The sequence below is a fragment of the Prosopis cineraria genome, unplaced genomic scaffold, assembly GCF_029017545.1.
Source record: "Prosopis cineraria cultivar Desert tree isolate PC_DT_omini unplaced genomic scaffold, ASM2901754v1 PC1, whole genome shotgun sequence".
Lineage (NCBI taxonomy): Eukaryota > Viridiplantae > Streptophyta > Magnoliopsida > Fabales > Fabaceae > Prosopis > Prosopis cineraria.
Window position 1 is genome coordinate 26,723,413 of NW_026555332.1, and position 22,061 is coordinate 26,745,473.

Consider the following 22,061-nt stretch of genomic DNA (forward strand, 5'->3'; position numbering starts at 1 on the left):
CCAACTCCATCTGTCATGGGACCACCAGTGGTACGACCGCATTGTGATAAGTGTGGAAGATTCCACGTCGGAGACTGTTGGGCATGCTACAAATGTAACAAGATGGGTCATATCGCCCGTAATTGCCCAGAGGCTGTGACTGATGGGAGATCTATTGTTCCTGCTCATGTGTTCGCGATGTCTAAAGAGGAAGCAGAAGCTTCTCCAAAATTGATCAAAGGTATGATTGTCCTTAATGACAAACAAGGTGAAGCATTATTTGATTCAGGTGCTACGCATTCTTTCATTGCACTAGATTGTATGACTAGACTTAAAATGTTTGTGTGTGAAATAGATGTTGTTATGAATGTTTCTACACCGACTGGGGCCTCTGCTAGGACCAGTCGTGTGTGCTCTAATGTTAATTTGAAGTTTGGTGATAGGGTTACAATTATTGACTTAATTTGTTTGCTTTTATTGGGCATTGATATGATTGTGGGAATGGACTAGTTGTCAACTAATGGAGCGACTTTAGACTATAACAAGAAGATAGTCCTATTGCCAGTGGATACTGCTACTTCTGTAGTCCCTAAAAAGTCTGTGCATACCATTATGGTGGACACAGAAATGCTTAAGTTCTTGTCTGCTATGGAAGTCAAGAAGTCAGATCAAGAAGGATGCCAAATGTTCATGGTGTTCTGTTTAGTGCAAGGAGACAAAGAACAAAAGATTGATCAGATAAAAGTTGTGAAAGAATTTCTAAATGTTTTTGCAGAAGATGTGAATGGTTTGCCACCAGAGAGAGAAGTTGAATTCTCAATTGATTTAGCTCCGGGTACCAAGCCAATCTCAAAGGCTCTGTATCGAATGGCCCCTGCAGAATTAGAAGAGTTAAAGAAGCAACTAGAAGACTTGTTAGCTAAGGGCTTCATAAGACCGAGTGTATCACCATAAGGATCACTGGTTCTCTTTGTGAAAAAGAAAGATGGGAGTATGTGATTGTGTATCGACTACCGCCAGCTTAATAAGGTGACAATCAAAAACAAATATCCGTTGCCATGGATTGATGATCTCTTAGATCAATTGGCTGGAGCGGTGGTATTCTCAAAGATTGACTTGAGGTCTGGGTATCATCAGTTGAGGGTAAAGGTAGAGGATGTACCTAAGACGGCTTTCAAAATAAGGTATGGGCACTATGAATTCCTAGTTATGCCATTTGGGCTAACAAATGCACCGGCGATATTCATGGACTATATGAATAGAATCTTCAGGCCTTACCTAGATAAGTTTGTTATTGTCTTTATTGATGATATTCTGATCTACTCTAAGAGTGAAACAGAGCATAAAGAGCATTTGAGATTAATGCTATAGATTCTGAAAGGGAGGCAACTTTATGCCAAGTTGAGTAAATGTGAGTTTTGGCTTAATGAAGTGAAGTTTCTAGGGCATGTTGTTTTTTAGGAAGGTATTGCAGTTGATCCTCACAAGGTCGATGCGGTGTTGAAATGGGAACGATCGACCTCAGTATTAGAAATCAAAAGTTTCTTGGGGTTGGCCGGCTATTACAGGAGGTTTATTGAAGGGTTTTCTCAAATAGCATCGGCATTGACTAAATTGACCAGGAAAGACAAACCTTTTTTGTGGACCAAAGAGTGTGAAGAGGCTTTTATCACCTTGAGAAAGAAGTTGATCACTGCACCAGTCTTAACTATCCCTGATCCTAAGCAATCATTTGATGTTTATATGGATGAATTGTTTAAGGGTCTTGGATGTGTTCTTATGCAAGATGGCAAAGTTGTAGCCTATGCATCGAGACAATTGAGGCCTCATGAAATGAACTACCCTACTCACGATCTAGAGCTAGCAGCTATTGTCTTTGCTCTTAAGATCTAGAGACACTACCTCTATGGTGCACAATTTAAAGTGTTTAGTGATCATAAAAGTCTTAAATATTTGGTAGACCAGAAGGAGCTGAATATGAGGCAAAGAAGATGGATGGAATTCTTAAAGGACTATGAGTTTGAACTGAAGTACTATCCGGGGAAGGCCAATGTAGTGGCCGATGCCTTGAGCAGGAAGACCGTGCATGTAGCTTGTATGATGATTCATGAACAGAAGTTATTGGAAGATTTCTCTAGTTTTCCACAAAATATCCCAGATTATGCTATGTTCAATTTGAACACTATGGTGCTTACAATCGAATTTTGGGATAAGTTACGAGTAGCTCAATTTGAAGATCCATACTTGTTAGAAGTTCGAAAGAACTTAGATGAGAAGATGACTGGCACATATTTCACTTTTGATGATAATGGTCTTGTAGTCTACAATAGGAGGGTTTGTGTTCCTGTTGTGAAAGAGTTGAAGGACACAATTCTTACCGAAGCTCATAGAAGCAAATTCACCATCCACCCCGGTGTAACCAAGATGTATCAAGACATGAAGCGGTATTGGTGGTGGCGTGGTCTGAAGCGTGATGTGACGAAGTATGTGAGCAAGTGTTTGACTTGTCAGAGGGTGAAAATAGAGCATCAAAGGCCTAGCGGTTTATTACAGCTGTTGGAAATTCTAACTTTGAAGTAGGAAAGCATTTCCATGGAATTTATTATGGGTTTTCCTAAAACATAGGTAGGGTACGATGCAATATGGGTCATTGTTGATAGATTGACGAAGTTAGCCCATTTTCTACCTATCAGAGAAGGTTATACCATGGATAAGTTCACGGAACTGTATATCCAAGAGATTGTGCAATTACATGGAGTGCCTAAGGATGTGGTTTCAGATCGTGATCCAAGGTTCACCTCAAACTTTTAGAAGGTAATGAATGATGCTATGGATACTCAATTAAACTTCAATACAACATATCATCCACAGACCGATGGTCAAACTGAAAGAACAAATCAAACACTTGAAGATATGTTACGAGCATATGCACTTGAGTAGATAGGTAGTTGGGACAAGCATCTACCATTAGCGAAATTTTCCTACAACAACAGTTATCATTCAAGCATTCAGATGGCTCCATGTGAGGTGTTGTATGGTAGAAAGTGTAGATCTCCACTTTGTTGGACCGAGTTGAGTGAAAGAAGCATTATGGGTCCAGATATTGTTGATCAAACCACTCAAAAGATTGAGACAATCTGACAAAAATTGTTGACTGCTCAGAGTCGATAGAAGAGCTATGCAAATAGGCGACAAAGACCTTTGACTTTTGAGGTAGGCGATATGTGTTTTTGAAAGTATCACCGATGACAGGCATTGGAACGTCAATAAAAGCCAGGAAATTGACTCCTAGATTCATAGGTCCTTTTCGAATCCTACAAAAAATTGGGACTTTGGCCTATTGAATTGCCTTGCCACCTCATTTGTCAGGAGTTCATGATGTATTTCATGTCTCTCAATTAAAGAAATATCAACCCGATCCGTCTCATATAATAGAACCTAAAGAGATTGAGCTAAGGGAGAACATGACCTATCGAGTGGAACCAGAAAGAATTATGGATGTAAGGGAGAAGCAATTGAGAAATAAGACCATTCGACTCGTGAAGGTATTCTGGAAAGGAATGGCCCCTAGTAATGCAACTTGGGAAACCGAGGAGAAGATGAAACATTCCTATCCTCATTTGTTTGAGTAAGATATGTTCCTTATGATTATTCAAATTTTGGGGACAAAATTCCTATTAGGAGGGGAGAGTTGTAACATCCCAAAAATTAACCTAAGGTTAATTAAGTTAATTTAAAGCAAATGAGTAATTTTAGAGGAATATTTAGATATAAATAATTTTAGAAGAAGATTATTATTGGATTTAATTTAGATTAAATCCTAAGTTATGATTTTATAGTAAATAGAAATAGTAATGATAATATTATTAAAAAAAAGAAGAAGGAAAAGGAACAAAAAAAATTGAAGAGGGGGGAGGGAAGTAATTTTTGCTTTTGTGTGGGTGTTGAGGTGTAAATAATGCAAAAAAAAAATAGAGAAAAGGGAGGCGAATGAATTTCGTTCACGTGCGTGCATTGAAGAAGACAAAAGAAAGAGAGAGAGGCGTGAATTAGCATGGGACCCACATGATTTTTAAAAGCCAACAAAGCCTTTTTGGCTTTTCATTTCCTTCCTCTTCCTTTTCGTTCAGCGTCCGCGCACAGAGAGTGAGCGAGCGAGAGAGTGAGCCACAACGCAACTGGAGCTGATTTAGAAGGTGAAGCTCCATAATAGAATACTTCATATGAGATTTTAAGTATTCTAAGACTATTTAAGTCTTCTAAATATTTTCTTAGTCATTTTTTCCCCTGAGACTGTAGATTCTAAGATTTTGAAAAACCTAGGGTTTGAAAGAGGGATGAATTTTTGATGAGTAAATCTGGTTGTTGAGGTTGTTAGTAGTGTAATAAATATTCTAGAGTATTATTTTGTTGATAGAATTGAAATTTGAGGCATTTGAGTTTATCCCTAGATCCCTATGGGTCGATTTTTGGTTAAATCTGACAAATATAAATTGATTTTTTGATATTTAGATGATTATTTGATATGAGAAATAAATTATTATGGCTATAGAATAATGATTCTAGGCTTGAAATTAAGTTTGCATTTTTTGGGTATTTTTATGTGCGAATTTTTTGGAATAAAAAGGGAAATTTTGATATTAGAAAATTATTTGAATGAAATTATTGTGAAGGAGACTATTGAACCAAGTAGATAGGTTCAAATACATGAAATTAAATTTTAGAACTCAAGAGGCTAAGACTAAGGTCTTAAAAAAATGAAATAAAATAAAATAAATACTTAGGTGTTAGAGTATGAGTGAAAATTGTGTTAATAATATTATTGACACATTAGGATATGATCAATTGTAGATTAATTTTCTTTTGACACCATTCAAGCTTTGGAAAGCATTGGAAGTGTTGTAACTTGAGGGGTAACCTTTGACCTCTCAAGGGTTGAGGTAACCGAGGGAAATCTATTTTATGCATTTGTATGTTACTTAATTAATTATGTTGGTGAAATAAAAGAATATATATATATATATATATATGCCTAAATTTTGAAATGGTTGTTTGTAATGCATGTGGCTTTGTTGAGACTCTATGACTTGTGACCAAGTTAATTGTGACTTGGTGTGAGTAATGAGATTGATGGTTGATGATTATGTGTACACTCTTGGTTATAAGTTGTGGATTATGCACAGTGATGAATTGTATGAGCATGTTGAGTTTTATATGATGCTAATGTGGTTTTATGTGATAATATAAAAATTGATGCAAGAGGCATGATTGAAATAGGATGATTCTTGATGTTTGTTGAGCAAGAAAGTTGATGAGCATGTGGGAAAATTGTGAATTATATATATGAGTTTTTGAAATGCATTTTCTCATGAGCATTATCATATGGCGGGAGTTCGCCTTAGTGAAGGAGTTAGCGGTTATGCAAAATCCATATGGTACTTGGCTATTAACCAATAATCCTGGCTTGATAAATAAGAGGGAAACCGTGTTCATAAGTGAGTAAGGTAACCCTGGCTCGGTAGCCCCTCACGATATGATTAAGGCCTTGGGTAGTCTCACCACATGGATGATCCCTTCTGGTTGTTAGCCCACAGATTTCATGTCAGAGGAAATAAGGGGGGATATAAGAGAGAGATTGATCATGCATATTATTATTATCATGCCATTTGAGTGATTGATGGCTATGTTGAGAATATGATTATAATTGTGGAAATGAGAACATGTAGTAATTATGCAAATAATGTATATAAGGCCATTTGTGCAAACTTTGTACTTGACTTTATTCTTGACATTATTCACATGAGTTAAGTGGTAATGTCATGTTATTAATGTGATTGTTTACATGGTCACCTTGATAAATTTATTAGCCACTTGCATTCATGATTAGTTATCATGCATTTGTATAACTTAGATGTACCTTGATTATTGAGTGGTTGTAATCACCCCTCTCTTTTAACATATTACAGGAGCTAGCTCATCTCAGAAGAATAGAGGAAAGGAGCATTAGGCCAAGTGATAGTAATCACTTCTGTAGGCCTTTCTCTTTTTATTTTGATATGTGTATTTAGTTTATGATATTGCCAACTAGGATAATATATTCTTGATCCACTTGCATTATGGGTTTTGTGTTGGGGGAAATGTATTTTGGGCCCTTGGGAATGTGGTTTGATGCTTGTGCTACATTAACGGGCCAAAATATTTGTGCAAGTGGAAATAGTTAATATCTGCTTAATTGGAGAACTTGAATGTTGTTATGGTCTCCCCTTGTATTTTTAATGTTCAGGGGTGAGCAGTTGATATTATTCATATGTAAATGGAAAGGAAAATTTATGCATATGATGGCCTATTGATGAATAGATGATATATATAGTATGATGACTAGGTAATAGTCATTGTGATAAATGTGATTGAGACCTTGGCCCCCCGCTGCCAGTTATGGAAGGGTTTGAGTGGCCAAGTGTTATGTTGTAAATATGTATATTTGTATTATGGAGTAAGGCATAGAGAGAAAATAAAGGGGGAAGCTTTTCTCCCATGTTGATGTGTTTCCTTTATCATGCTTCCGCATATATCTAATTGAATGATATGAGTTCTTAAAATATTTTAAAGATTTAGGATCCCTTTGGGTTGAATCGTTTGTCAAAATACATGTTAAGAATTTATTTAGGTTAATCTCTTATAGGATAATCCTTTTGGGTTAATCCTTAATTTACTATAGTTAGTCTGATGATTAAGTCCTAATTTAAGACACCCCTTTACAGTATCAGTGTGAGAAAAACAGAAAAGAGGAAGGAGAAACCAAAGAGCTCTTCTTTTGCTCTACTAGGGCACATTGTGAGATCACATTGAGGCTAGATGGAAGCTTCCAAACACCTAAGGTAAGTTTATGTTGCCTCATTCTTCCTTTCTCTCCCTCATTTATGATGATTTATGGTAAGGTTTGAGTTGGAAGATGAATTTTCGATCCATAGGAGTATAGGTCCAATTCCATTAGTTAAAATAAGTATAATGGGAGTTGTTTAATATATTGGAACACCACATTGATAATTTTGAAAGTGGTTAGTCCATGAGAGCATTTAATATATGAAAATTTACATAAATATGGTAGTTGGGATAGGTTTATGTACATTAATGATGGTTTGAGGTATTATTAATGATAATGTGTATTAATAGAACCTAATGAGCCTATTGGGTATGAATAGGAAGTGACTATGAGTTGATAAAAATAGAGTGCGTGAAGTTATATGTAGATAAATTTTTAAGATTTAGACAATGATGATATTCTTGTGGTATGGATGTAGTGAGGTTCATTTTTGGCACCATTCAAGCTTGGGAAGTTGGTATAGAGAGGGGTAAACCTTTGACCTCTTAAAGGTTTAAGGTAACCAAGGGAAATTTAATCTTTATAGGTGAATGTTAATTGTATTTGTGAAATGTGAATTATGATTTAAATTAATGATGCCTTTTAGCAAAGTGTTTAATTTGCGAAATGATTTTTGGAAAGAAAACTTTAATTATGCCACCCTTTGTGTTTTACATAATTGATTGTGATTTGTTATTATGGGTGGAGAATTGTAATGTATTATGTGGATTATGTGGAGAAATTGAATATGGTTATATGAGATTAATTTCCATGAATTAATTATTGAAATGTATAATATGTGATAAGTGTGCATAGCATGATCATTGGCAGGAGTTTGCCTAGGGAGAGGAGTAGATTGATTTAAATCCACATGGTACTGGCAGTGACCGTTGAAATCGGGAACTAGCCTTGGCACCAACCGTTGGAATCGGGAGGTAGCCCTTATCCCATGGTTGATTCAACACTGTCCCACTTGTTCTGTGAGGGACTTGAATCTAATTAGTCTCCACCGGTTCATAAGGAGGCTAGCTTAGGGGTATGACACCCTATGGTTGTTAGTATTGGGGGAAATCGGATTACATAAGTGAGTAAGTTCACCCTGGCCTAGTAGCTCCTCACAAGTGGAAGACTGGGTTAGTTTATGAAGGACGTAGCCACGTAATAACCACCAATTTCATATCGGAGGTAACAGAAGGATATAAGGTTGGCATATGATCATACATATAAGTTTGGTCATATGGTTATTAGTTTTATGGTCTGACATGTGTTGAGGCCGCATGGTTGTTATTTTTGCGGCCTCGTGTTATGTTTTGTGAATTAACATGATAAAGTGTGTTGTGGTAAGCTCGGTCACATGGTTGTTAGTTTTGTGAACTGTGGCTGAGTGTTTATTTGTGATATCTGTGCTTATTTTCTTATTTTCATCTAATTACAATTGATATGCAACTGTATAGGTTAAGTGAAACTTGGTTACTGAGTGGTTGTAATCACCCCTCAATTTTCAATATTTTCAGGACCTAACTCATCATATCCAAATCGGGGAAAACACACAGAGGCCTAGGATTGCGGTATAATCCTCTGTATACCTCTTTTTGTTACCTTCATGTGTATTTGTTAATGTAATTGCCAACTAGGAACACATGACATGATTTATGCACTACTTGCATGATTTTGTATATAATTGGTGTATTTTGTGCCCTGGGTTAGTGAGTTTTAGTTGTAAACCCATGGATAAGGCCAAAATACTTGTGCAAGTAGAAATATATGTATTTTGAAAGATTTGGAATGAAATTGTTGATTTTATGCAACATTCCCTCCCCATTTATGTTTGATGAAAATTAGGGTTAAGTGGTGATTTTGTGATATAAGTGTTTTGATTGTGTGTGGTGTGTTGCACGAGTCCGAAAGAGTCCATTGAGTGTGGTCAAATGGTTGGTGTGGGCTATTGGTACTTGTGGTTGAGTTGAGACACCTATTTGTGAATTTTTGTGAAAAAGTGGTCAAAATGGGTTTTGGTGTCCAAATTTTTGTAGAAAATGAGTTTGAGTGTGAAACTAGTGCCATTAGCTAGAGCTAGGAGAAAGCTCCGTGTAGACACCGTAATCACCTCAATCGGACATTAGATGAAGAGTTGGAACGCATCGGAAGTTCGCTCCCTATGCTGTTAAATGACAGCACTAATGCTGTCAAATTCGTGCAATGCACTGCGGCACATGGCACAAAGAAGACAACTGCGGCGCACATGTCATTTTCTGCACAAAATCTATTTTTGAGTTTTAAAACTCATTATTTTGGGTCCCAATTGATTTTCAAGCTTTTGTTTTACTTTCAAAACTCTGATTTGAGATTATTAAATAATGTTTGATTCGACATGTTGAATTTGTGATTCTTTTCAAAAAGAGATTGGAGAAATTCTCCTTTTATGAAATTTTACAATTTGGTAGTCTTTTGAGGGTTAATCCCTTGATTGCCATGATTTGGAGTTAAATAGTAGATTAGTAAGGGAGACCTTATGGTTTAGTCCCTTGGTCCTTACACCCATTAGTAGTGAGTCTAATTGGCTTCCACTCATTATTATCAATTGAACTAAGAATATAGTGACTAAGAAGTTTAATGCAAAGGATAAATAAATAAAGAGAAAGAGGGTCTCCCTATTTAATGCCATGAGAGGGTGTAAATTCTTCTATAGGTTCGCCATTCCAAAGAACTCTCATACATGAAGTAGAAATGGCGACTCTGATTAATTTCCTAAAATGATTATTCAGCTCGATGGAATGGAGAGTGTCATCAATGAAATCCCATGAGAGTCTATCAAAGGCTTTTTCAAGGTCAACTTTAAGAGCCATGAAACCTTTATTCCTAGTTTTGTTTCTCATGGAGTGAATCATTTCTTAAGTAATAATGATATTATCACTGCTTTGCCAGACATGAATGAAATTGCATTAGGAATCTCCAATAAGATTGTTCATATACTAACATAAGCGATTGGAGAGGTTCTTGGTGATAATTTTATAGCTAATATTGCAAAGGGATATAGGCCGGAAGTCCTTCATGCAATTCGGATTTTCAATTTTAGGAATGAGTGTAATGAAAGTATCATTTAACTCACTGATGGTGTTTGGGTTGATGAAGACCTTTTTAACAAGTTAGAAAATGTTGGATTTGAGGTCATTCTAGTAGGTGTGGATGAAATCGGTATTGATACCATCAGGACTATCAAAGGCAGCAGCCTTAATCTTTTTTTCTATCACCTCCCTATGAATGGATTGAAGTTGAATGGTAGAGAGAGGTGGAAAGCTGTTATTCATAACAAGTTTGGGTTTTTCTTGAGTTTCTTCCTTGAAAAAATTATTAAAACAAGAAGCAGCCATGCTTTTCAGAGTATTTTGATCTTGAATCCAAGTATCATCATTAGCTTTAAGAGATAGGATATGGTTTCTTTTCCTTCTAATAACAGATGTAGCATAGAAGTATTTAGTATTCTGATCTCCCCACTTTAACCACTTGCATCTAGATTTTTGAAACCAAATCAACTCCTCTTGCAAGGTGACCTTGTTAAATTCTTCCCATAAAGATTTTCCAAGTTTTTTGAGAAAGTAATTATCATTGTCGATCCTTTGACGGTCAATTCCTTCTAGTCTATGAAGGATCCTTTTTTCTTTAGAGGGAATGCTGCCAATATATTTTTTATTCCATAAGGTGGTAGAGTTGACAAATTTAATTTTTCCTTCATGCTAGTCATTGTTTTGCTAGGATTCCTTGATAATAGGGTAAAATGATTCTTCAAGCATCCAAGCTGCATGACATTTAAAAGGTTTCTGGTGTTAACCAAGATGTTCTCTATTATGCAGTTGAATTCTAATAGGTTTATGATCTAAGCCATATTTTAGGAGATGATAGGAACTAGCTTGGTTGAATTTAAGTCTCTACTCCATGTTGCAAAAAGCCCAATCCAATCTTTCTTTAATATTTCCTTTCCCCCAAGTAAATCTGTCACCAGAAAAATTTAGATTAAGGAGATTGAAAGAATTGTTACAGTCTCTAAATTGTTTCATGGATCTCTAATTATATCTGATGCCACCACATTTGTCTTCACAAGAGATGTAGGCATTAAAATCACCTACAATAAGCCAAGAGTCAGAGATATTCTAAGCAAGGGATTTAATGGAATCCGAAAGAACATAATGATTATAAGGGTTAGGATCACCATAAACATAGGATAAAAGATAGGAGTGGTTATTAGAAATAAAATTAACCCTGCAATAAAGAATTTGGACATTAGAGTAAAGATAATTAATATAAATATTGTCATTATTCCATAAAATCTATATACCACCAGCATAGCCAATAGCTTCAACATGGATTCAATCAGAAAAGCCTAACTTTTAACAATTTTATCAGCTCTAGAACCATTGGCTCTAGTTTCAACTAAAATAAGAATTTGAGTATTAATAGTTTTGGTAATTTCTCTTATGCATTCAGGAGAACTTTTTCCACAAGTTCCTCTATAATTCCAACAAATAATATCCATAAATGAAGAAAAGGAGTGAATAAAAAATGGATAAGGCTTTCACAAGTGAAATTAGACCTCATCCCCATCCTCACTGAATTCATCGTCTCTAAGGTCATTATTGATGCGAGAATTATTAAATTCTTTATCCATTAGGTCATCATCGATGATATCATCCTCATTACCTTCGAAAGAGATATCATCATTGTTAACTTTATCATAAGAGGACTTGTTTTGAATTTGCATGGAAGGATCAATGTTTAGCTGGGTTTTAGGAACAATGTTGATGGAGATATCAGGATCAGGATGTTCCCTCAGCTCTAGATCAATACTCGAATTTGAAGGAGAAATATGATTAACAACCAAATTATTATGTTCTATGCCTTGAGACCAGACTTTTGGATTCAGAGAGAAAAAAATTTTAGCTGGAGGATCATTCCGGATGGGCTTTCTATTATCTGCTTCATTGGGCTTTTTAGAAGAGCCCAGTTCCTTTTTGTGCCTTTTGACTACGATGTGGACACGTTTAGAGGAGCCTAAAGTGATAGATTTTAGGCTATTCCAATTGAAGCTTAGCCCAACTTGAGTACCTTTCTTTCCTTTAACTAGTCTTCGCCTGCTCTCATCATCTCTAGAAGCATTAGCCATCATGTCCTTCTCTTCATTTTGGTGTCTCTTGCTTCCTACCAAATCCTTCTTTCTCCATACGTTTCTGACAACCATAGCTATTGGTTTTATAGATGGATCATTGGAGGTAGTTGGGTAGCTCATTTTGCTATCATCCCTGAGCTTTAGGTGGGCTAGAACATCAAATCTAGATCTGTTTTGGAGGTTAGATCCTCAATTTTGGTGAATTAGTCTATTACCCATTTGGTGCTTCGAGTTTTGTGCGCGAGTAGGACATCAGAATTTCATCTACTCCCACAAATTTCTTCCGGTGGGTAAGCTTTTGATGACCCTTTTAGAGATTGAAATTGCTTTTCTTGATTTTTCTAGTTTGAAGGATGGCAGGTTGGATTTCATTTAGTTTCATGATTGGGGTTATCTATATTATTCTTGCTCTTCTCCTTCTCTTCATTTTGTTCCTAGTGCTGTGTGGGCATGTGTTTTTGTTATGGCCATAGCAACCACATCCAAAGCAAATAAGGTTCAAGCTTTCGTATTCAACATTGTAAAAGTCATCTCTAATAAGAATCCTAGGCACAAGTTTCTTTTGGAGATCAATTTGAACACTTATTCAGACAAATTTTCCCCTTTCCGTTTTACTAGGCTCATTTTGCATATTTTCTTCAGAGAGTATGTTCACATCAACTTTAAGAGTTTTGCCTATACAGTTACCTATTCTTGAAAGAATTTCTCTGTCATAGCATTGGATGGGAATATTGTTTAATCTTACCCAAAGAGCTATCTTGCCAAGAATATTTGTGTTTGGGTTGAAGCTTGGTGACCAGTGCTAGACTAGAATACAATGGTCGAAGATTGTCCACGAGCCTTCATTAAGGATGTTTTGATAAACTGTTTGATCCTTAGTTCTAATTATGCAATAACCGTTAACCAAATCAATGAGTTTAAAGTCTTTAATCTGCCACATCTTTACTAATCTAGGCTTGAGAGATTTAGGATTAAGTTAAATACCTAATGTTTTGATGACCAGAGCATCCATCTAGGGTGTGCATATATTCTTTCATTCCTCATCGAAAATCTAGACACTGGGATAGTGATCCATCAATTTCTTAGTGTCCTCCGAGGAAGACCACTTTTGATCTAGTTCCTTAGCTAAAGTATCATTAATGAACTTAGTGTTACTCACTTTTTAATCCCATAGTACCCATTATAGCCTATCAATGAGTCTCTATAAGAAATGGGAGCTTTGCAAGCTTTAATACCTTGAATCAAGTTTTCATTAGTCAGCTTGCCTACTCTGTTACTCTCAAATTGTATATCCATAGGATGAACCTTATTTTTCTTGTTTACTGTTCCTTGTCTATTATCTCTTCATCCACCTTGAAAGCATTTCGGTTGATTAAATCAACTTCTTCTTTGGATACAGGTGGATCCATGCAAGCATCTGGAGATGTTGAGGCAGAGAAGATGAAGTTTGGGTTAAGATCAGGCTTGGAATTTATCGAGAGCACTTGTGCAGAGCTTCTTCACTTGAACGCATATGGATCTGAATCCTCTTCACTTGTCATTGTTTTAAGGAATCTTTTTTGAGAACTTGGTTAGTGGAGAGATAGAGACTGTTAACTATATGTGTTTTCGCAACAACTTTGAGTCTTCAAGACGACTTAGTTTTTTTTTGAATGGATGACTTAGGTTTTTTTGTGACACACATATTCAAATTAACCAAATAGAGATGCCCCACAGGTGAAAAGGACTCGCTATTGGACTTTTCAATATAAATTTACTTGATGAGCCTATTTATCATGATTACACAATAAAGCCCTTTTAAACCATAATACATTATAAAATATGATTAGCTCTGAAAATATAAAAAATTAAAACAAAAGCATTAATTTTAAATTTTCTATGTAATTCTCTTGTTTTGCATGCGTACCCAACAACACTCTCCATAGTACTAACTCAGACAATCGCACAGTTCCTTGTTAGACTGTTTAACATTTGGACAACAGGACAAGGAAAGATTGTGTTTTATATATATATATATATAGTCAAAAGTTAGCGTAAACATAATATACTGGAAAAGGTTAAGAATTATAAAAGAAATCAAGAAGAAAAGGTAAATAATTAAAGGAAAAATAAATCTTCCTAGACAACTTGAGAATGATGTTAAAACTTACGGAGCAAATTATTAATGTCCAAGATGATGGTATTGAAACTATAACCAAAGAATGCTGCCAGAGAAAAATGTTGTTCATGAATGCTATTGATTTTAACTGCAATATTACAAAGATCATGATGAGCACACAAAAAGTTAATCCACCAATGAGCACCCCTTAAACAGAGGAAAGGAAACTGAAATGCATCTAAGATTACTTCCTCATAAGCCTTCCATTGATGAAGTGAGAATTGAGGCAGATAGCAATATAGTAGAAAAGCTTTCTATCCTTTTTAAATTTCTTGAGCCAAATTGTCCACAAATTACCTTGAGCAACACAAGTAGAAAATTTAAAAGATTGTGTTTATAAACTATATAATAAAAGAATGAAGTTTGGCCTTAAAATAGAAGTGTAAGGATTGATTTATGAAAATTTTAAGTAAATCAGTCAAATTCAAAATTCAAATTAATGTCACGTATAAGAATAAAAATTAACTTTTGAAAACCATTTTATGATATGAAATTAAAAATTAAAAAAAAATTATTATATTGATACAAGATAAACTATGTATAAACCACATCCAAAATAATATATACATATATATATATATATATATGTATGTATGTTGTGTATAAATTAAATATAGCTGAAATAGCTAAACCAAGAGATGATTTCTATTGTCATTGTTAGTGAAGCTTGCTCTTTATGTTATTAAAATGTGTGTGTGTGTGTGTGTGTGTGTGTTACCATACACAGCATTTTGTTGATGAAATGTTTCTCTTAATGGTTGTTGGCAGATAAAAGTTTCAAATATTGCCAAAAATAATTTTCATTATTCGAGGAAAAGTTGAATGGAACATAAAACAATTTTCTAAAACAACTCTATTTAAAAATTGAATGTCATATGTATATGATTGATGTTTTTCCCCCAAAAAAATAAACAGAGAGAGAAGGCCCTTGAGAGAGATATAATTGCAAGGGAGAATTTCATTCTAGAACCTATTATTGCAAAAAATTTGACATAGCATACGGATGAACGGATCAAATATGGGAAGCTTTGACATCCAGCTAACTCTTCTCAATGGAAAAAAATTGACCTCGATTACCCTAACTTTGGAGCAGAAGATAGAAACCTTCGCCTCATATTATCTACTGATGGAGTGAATCCACATGGGCTTTAAAGTAGCAATCACAGTATATGGCCAGTTATTTTGGTAATTTACAATTTACCTCTATGGTTATGTATGAAGCGAAAATATATGATGCTATCCATTCTAATTTCAAGGCCAAAACAATTAGGAAATGACATAGACATATATTTGGCTCCTTTAATTGAAGATTTGAAATTGTTGTGGGAGCATGGTGTTGAGGTATATAATGGATATAAAGAAGAAAGGTTCAATTTAAGAGCATTGTTGTTTGGCACAATTAATGATTTTCTAGCATATGGTAATTTGTCAAGATATAGTATCAAAGGAAAACTCAGAAGTCCTATTTGTGAAGAGGGCACACATTCAGTGAGATTAGAATATGGGATGAAGAATGTCTATCTCGGACATCATAGATGGTTGCATCCTAATCATTATTATCGGTGCTTGAAAAAAGCTTTCAAAGGAAATTCAAAAGAAAGTAAGGCACCTTTGCCACTGATAGGTGAGCAACATTTTGATAAGGTGAAGAATTTGAATATCGAGTTTGGCAAACCTTTTGCAAAGCAACTTGGGACATGTAGGTAGAAGAAAAGGTCTTTTTTTTTTACCTACCATATTGAAAATCCTTATATGTGAGACATTTTCTTGATGTCATACACATTAAGAAAAATGTGTGCGATAGTTTGATTGGTACATTACTTCATATTCCAAGAAAGACCAAAGATGGCATCAAGGCAAGACTTGATATGATTTCTATGGGGATAAGGGAAGAGTTGGCTCCACAAGAGAAGGGAAGTTGTACATTTCTTCGTGCAGCGGCTCATACACTATCTAGAAAAGAAAAGAAGACTTTTTGTGAGTTGCTTGCTACTCTTCAAATATTAAGGACCTTGTGTCATTGAAGGATTTGAAGTTGAAGGGTTTAAAATCACATGATTGCCATGTGTTGATGGAAAATTTTATTTTAGTAGCTATATGTTCTATTTTACCTAATATGGTTCGAGCCACAATTACAAAATTGTGTTTCTTCTTCAAATCTATGTGTAGTAAAGTGATTGGCCCAACAAAATTGCCGAATTGTGTTAATCTTGTGTGAAATTGAAATGTATTTTTCGCCTGCATTCTTCGATATAATTATGCACCTTACTATTCATCTGGTTAGAGAGATACAAATGTGTGGCCTAGTTTTTTTTTAGATGGATGTATCCATTTGAGCGTTACATGAAGATACTAAAAGAATATGTGAAAAATCAGAGTCAGCCTGAAGGTTGTATAATTGAATGATACATTTACGAGGAGGTAGTTGAATTTTGTATTAAGTATTTATCAAATGCCAACCATATTGGTCTTCTGACTTCTCGGCATGATGGTAGAATTGATAGAGAAGGAATTATAGGCAATAAAGTAGTTACAATCTCCAACTTATAATAGGAACAAGCACATTTATATGTACTACAAAACTCTGTAGAGGTTGAGGAGTATGTAGAGATGCACGTGGCCAAGCTTAAGTAGGATAACCCTAATAGATCGGAGATTTGGTATGCAAACAAGCATAATAAGAGTTCTACAGTTTGGCTAAAATAGCACACTCTTGAGAAGTTAACTGCCGATCCTGATTCAGTTTCTAAAAAATTAAAATTGTTAGCAAGAGGTCCAAATAAGCAAGTTCTTTCCTTCACTGGCTATCTCATTAATGGGTACACATTTTATACCAAATAAAAAGATGATCAGAGCACAATGCAAAATAGTTGTGTAACTCTTATAGCCCAAGCAATGCATATATCTAGTACTAAAGACAAAAATCTCTTGTATGCAAAAATGTCATACGTTGGGGTAATTGAGTATATTTGGGAGTTAGATTACATCAAATTTCAAGTTTCAATTTTTAGTTAGAAGTGGGTTGATCGTAAAAATAGTCTTAAAGTTAATGACTTAGGGTTCTCAATGGTGGATCTTAATAGAGAAGGTTATAAAGATGAGCCTTTTATTTTGACTTCACAAGCTCAACAAGTGTTCTTTATTCCTGATCCAGCTAAATTAAATTGGTCTATCGTTTTATTGAGCAGTAAAACAAATGAAGATATGAATAATTCTATAGTTGAAGATGATCCATTTATGGGGATATCATTTAAAAGTTACTTCATTGAGAATGAAGCCTTTTATATGAGAAATGATCACAATGAAGGTATTTAGATTTAAAAAAAAAAGAGGTAGAAGCATTTGAGCAAAGAAGGAGAGCAAAGATAAGGAACATACAAGAAAAAGAAAAAGAATAATTTAAACCTGTTGGTTACTTGTTTTGTGTGATTTAAATTTTTATTGTTATTTATTATGTGCTATATTTGTTTTATAATGTGTGATTTACATTAAACCTGTAAATTACTTATTATGTGCTTTATTTTTTTATATTGTTATTTATTATTTATTTTGTTTTTCTACTTTTGTAGGTAAATGGCTTCTCAAAGGAGTGCTGGTCTCAGTAGACCTAGCAGTGCTAATCCTAACGTTGAGATGAATGACTAGTAAATTTAGTAAGAAGCAAATCAAATAACAAGAGAATTGACATTGATGGCTGAGGTGAATAGATAGAAATGTGAAGTTGAATGGAATTTCAAAGGTCAATCTATCAAGACCAATATAAATAAATTCATCATCTACATAGGGGTTGTGGCAAAAGCAAATGTGCCGATTACAATTAGGTAGTGGAACGATGTTAGTCCAGCTATAAAAAATTATATTTGGGAGCAAGTAGAGGTAAAATACTTTACTCACATCGTTGTAGTTAATTGAAATTACTTGACCGAAAATCTAATTAATTATCTTAGTTTATAGTCAGCATTTGCAATTAATACTAGTCAGATGAAATTTGTCATCCAACAAGCTAGAAAGGCAATACAGACATTTTGGTATTTTGTGGGAGCGAAATACATTAAAAAATCAGGAGGAAACATTAGTGCTGAGGTCCCCAACTTGATAAGACCATTAGTTTCACAAGAACAGTGGGATGAATTTGTTGCTCAACGTCTCGAGGGACAATTTCAAGTAAGAACAATGAGATGAATAATTTTTTATTATTGTCAATATATTTGATTTTATTAATATAATTCTATATGTTTTTCACAAGAGTTGAGCCACAAAAAGAAAGAGTTGCATAAGAAAGATTTATACCCTTACAAGAAGGGGCGTATAGGATATGCAGGAATTGAGCAACAAATGGTAAGTTAATATTTATACTATGTAATAGCTTATTTCATAGATATATGTACTATACTGACATTCAAATTTATTTAAATTCGTAGATCGAGCAAGAGGATTTAGGGGCAAGCTCAGTTTCATGTCACATACTCTTTATAGAAGACCGAACTAATAAAGAAGGAAACATTGTTGATGAACATGTTCAGGAGCTTGCCGACAAGTGTGTAAGTACATTGAATTAACTTTTTTTTATACTCAATCAACTAATTTAACTTTCTTACTATATATTGCATAGGTCAAGATTGAGAAAAGTGGCATGCCTGATGATAATGTCTTGGACAAGGCATTGGGTAATCCTGAACACCCTGGTCAAGTTAGGGGATATGGCTTTGGTGTTTTGAAAAAACAAATATTCAAGTTATAGAAGAAGGCAAGGTCAACAGAGGATGTGGGTGTAAGGGCTAAGATTGCCACCCTGAAAGAGGATTTATTTAGGCAACGGGACATGATTGAAGCTTTGCTAAAGGACAAGGAGAGGCAGGAAGTAGAGTTTCATATTAGTCCTAGTGGGAAAGGTAGTTATAATGTCATGCAGCCTGTCAAAAATTTCCTTGAGGTAAAATATTATTAATTTATTTAACTTATGTTTCACTATTTCTATTTTCCACAACTTTAATATAGTATATTACTTATTAATATAGGGTAAGAGCCTATGTGAGTTGTTGGCAAATAGCCCAAATCATCATATGGTTGCTATCGGTCGAGTGTTTAATTTGCCGGGAGACATGCTACATAATATGCCACTCCCTACGTCCTATGTACGTATTGCTATTGATGTGCCGAAGGATTTGAACTATTCGCTACCTATTCCCACTGAGGACGCAAGGTTTGTTGGAGAGGCAATGGGTAATTTTATTAGATGGCAAGCTAGTCAAGTTAGGATGCCAACTCTAAAAAAAACTAGCAAAGATGCACAATAAAAAAAAAGATGATACCCCGATCTAGGCTCTCCTCTAAAAAGGCAGTCTCCTATAAAGCTGTGCCTGAACAAGAGCCTCAATTGTCAAGTCAACATAGAAATTTACTCCAGGCATATGTAATGATTCATAAGTCTAATCCTCCAGTCTTGCAAATCCTATTTGAGGCTGGTGTATATGGTGAAGACCGATATGATATGCTTTCACTTGATGTTATTGATGAAGTGCTTCAACATGATATGACCAGTCTCGCTATTCTCAGCTTCTACATATGATAATTTTTTTCCATATATGAATAGTTAATATTTTAAATATAAACTAATCCATTTCTTGTATTTATAATAGGTGCTTGTATGACAAATTTATTGTCCCTTTCGATCTACAAATGAAGTTCATCTTCATTAGTCCTTATGAAGTGGGTGCACATGCCTTAATTAAAAGTGATAAAATTTTAGAACAAGCAAAGGCATTAAGCAAAAATTTCAAAGCAAGAGCTTGAAAGGGAACATTATTCATAATACCATACTGTCAAGGGTAACGTAATTCTCACTTACCTTAATAATTTTTTTATTTTTAATTTAATGAATTAATTATAATTTTGCAACACTTGTTAATACTATTAGGGACCATTGGATGTTGATCGCCGCTGAACCATTCGGCAACACTCCAAAGATATATTATCTAGATTCTCTTGGAGGGGAACCAGGGAAGAGATAAATTTTATTGGAGTTGATTAATACGTAAGTGCATAAAGTATTTCACATATTTATTTAATTATTTAAATTTCATACTAACATATTTTTTACTGTTTCATTAGGGTGATTGTGTTATACCGCACTAACACAAAACAATCAATTCTAAGATCCTTTATAAATTTTGATGCGACCTACTCTTGGAATATAATTAAGGTAATTGGAATCATTTATTAAATTGAAATTTAATTCATTAATACATAATCATTGATTCTTTAATTTTTAGTGTCCAAGAAAAAAGAAAAATAGCTTGGATTGTGGCTTTTGCATCATAAGGTTCATGAAGGACATTATTATCCATAACGAAAGCATAATTCCTGAGATGGTATGTCAACAATATTAACTTTTAAATTTAAAAAAATTAATGTATTAAAATTAATTTATGGTGGATCATTTATATATTGCAGTACTATGACAATTCTTATGTTGAAGAATTTAGGGATGTAGAAATAAATGAGGTAATTGAAGAATGGTGCCAATATATTTTTCAAGTGTGGACCTCATACAAAGAAGATTAATAGAACTACCTTAAAGAAGTAGCTAGGATGTTTATACTTTTAATAAGTAGTTTATTTTTAAAAATAGTTTACTTTATATAATTACATTTGTTTATTGATTAATTTTGAAACTGAATACAATAAATTTCGTTGATATTCAAATCTAGAATGACTGTCTGCTACTATTTTAATTTCTTTTTGTAAGGAGACTGATATAAAAATAACTCCCGTATTAAAAAACATCATATAATAAATGATGGTTATATAAATAACTGTCATTTATACAACAATAAATGACGGGTAAATAATTTACCCATCATTTATTGTGACTTTAAATGATGGGCAAACTATTTACCTGTCATTTAAAGTATGGTAAAATCTATTACCATACTTTAAATGACGAGTAAATAAGTTACCCGTCATTTAAAGTCACAATAAATGACGGGTAACTTATTTACCCATCATTTAAAATATGGTAAACCATACTTTAAATGAAAGGTAAATTATTTACCCATCATTTATTGTCAAATTTAAGTGATGGGTAAATAATTTATCCATCATTTATATTCTCATTTGGCTTCGGCTTTTATAAAAATTTTATTTTAAATAACGGTTTTATAACCATCATTCATTTGGGGACTTTAAATGTCAGCCACATAAATGATACATATTAACCGTCATTTATGGACTAAAATAACCGTCATTTATTCTTTTTTGTTGTAGTAGTATGGATAAGGAGTTAAGGAATGTTGAAGGAAAGGTGCTAAAGACATAGCTAAGCAAGGAGCTAAAAGAAGACAGCTGAAGGCGCAGGCAATCACTATTACAAAAAGCATTTTTTACCACAGTTAAAACACATTTTTGGTGACAGAAGACGCTGTGTAGTAGAAGATCGTGTGTTAGTAAATAGACATTTTTTACCATAGGTCAAATGGAACTGTGGCCAAAGATGCTATCTTTCACCACAAGTCTCAACTCACCTATAGTGAAAAATGCTATCTTTTGCCACAAGTCCTAGTTCACCTGTGGTGAAAAATACATCGACCAATGGATATCATTTGCCATAGGTTCTGGCTTACCTATGGCAAAAAATAGTATCTTTCATCACAGGTCCAAGCTCACATGTAATAAAAGATGTGTTTGGAGATGCATGTATGGCAATAGTTGTAGCCACAGCTGTCGCCATAGATGCATCTTTTACCACAATTATTGTCATAACTCTGGCTATAAATACTATATTTTTTTTAGAAAATCACCTATAACTATATACATCCCTTACTTATAAAACCTGCATCAAAACATAAATAACAGCTCTAGAAACTAATACAAATATATCTAGTACAAACATATGAACTAAA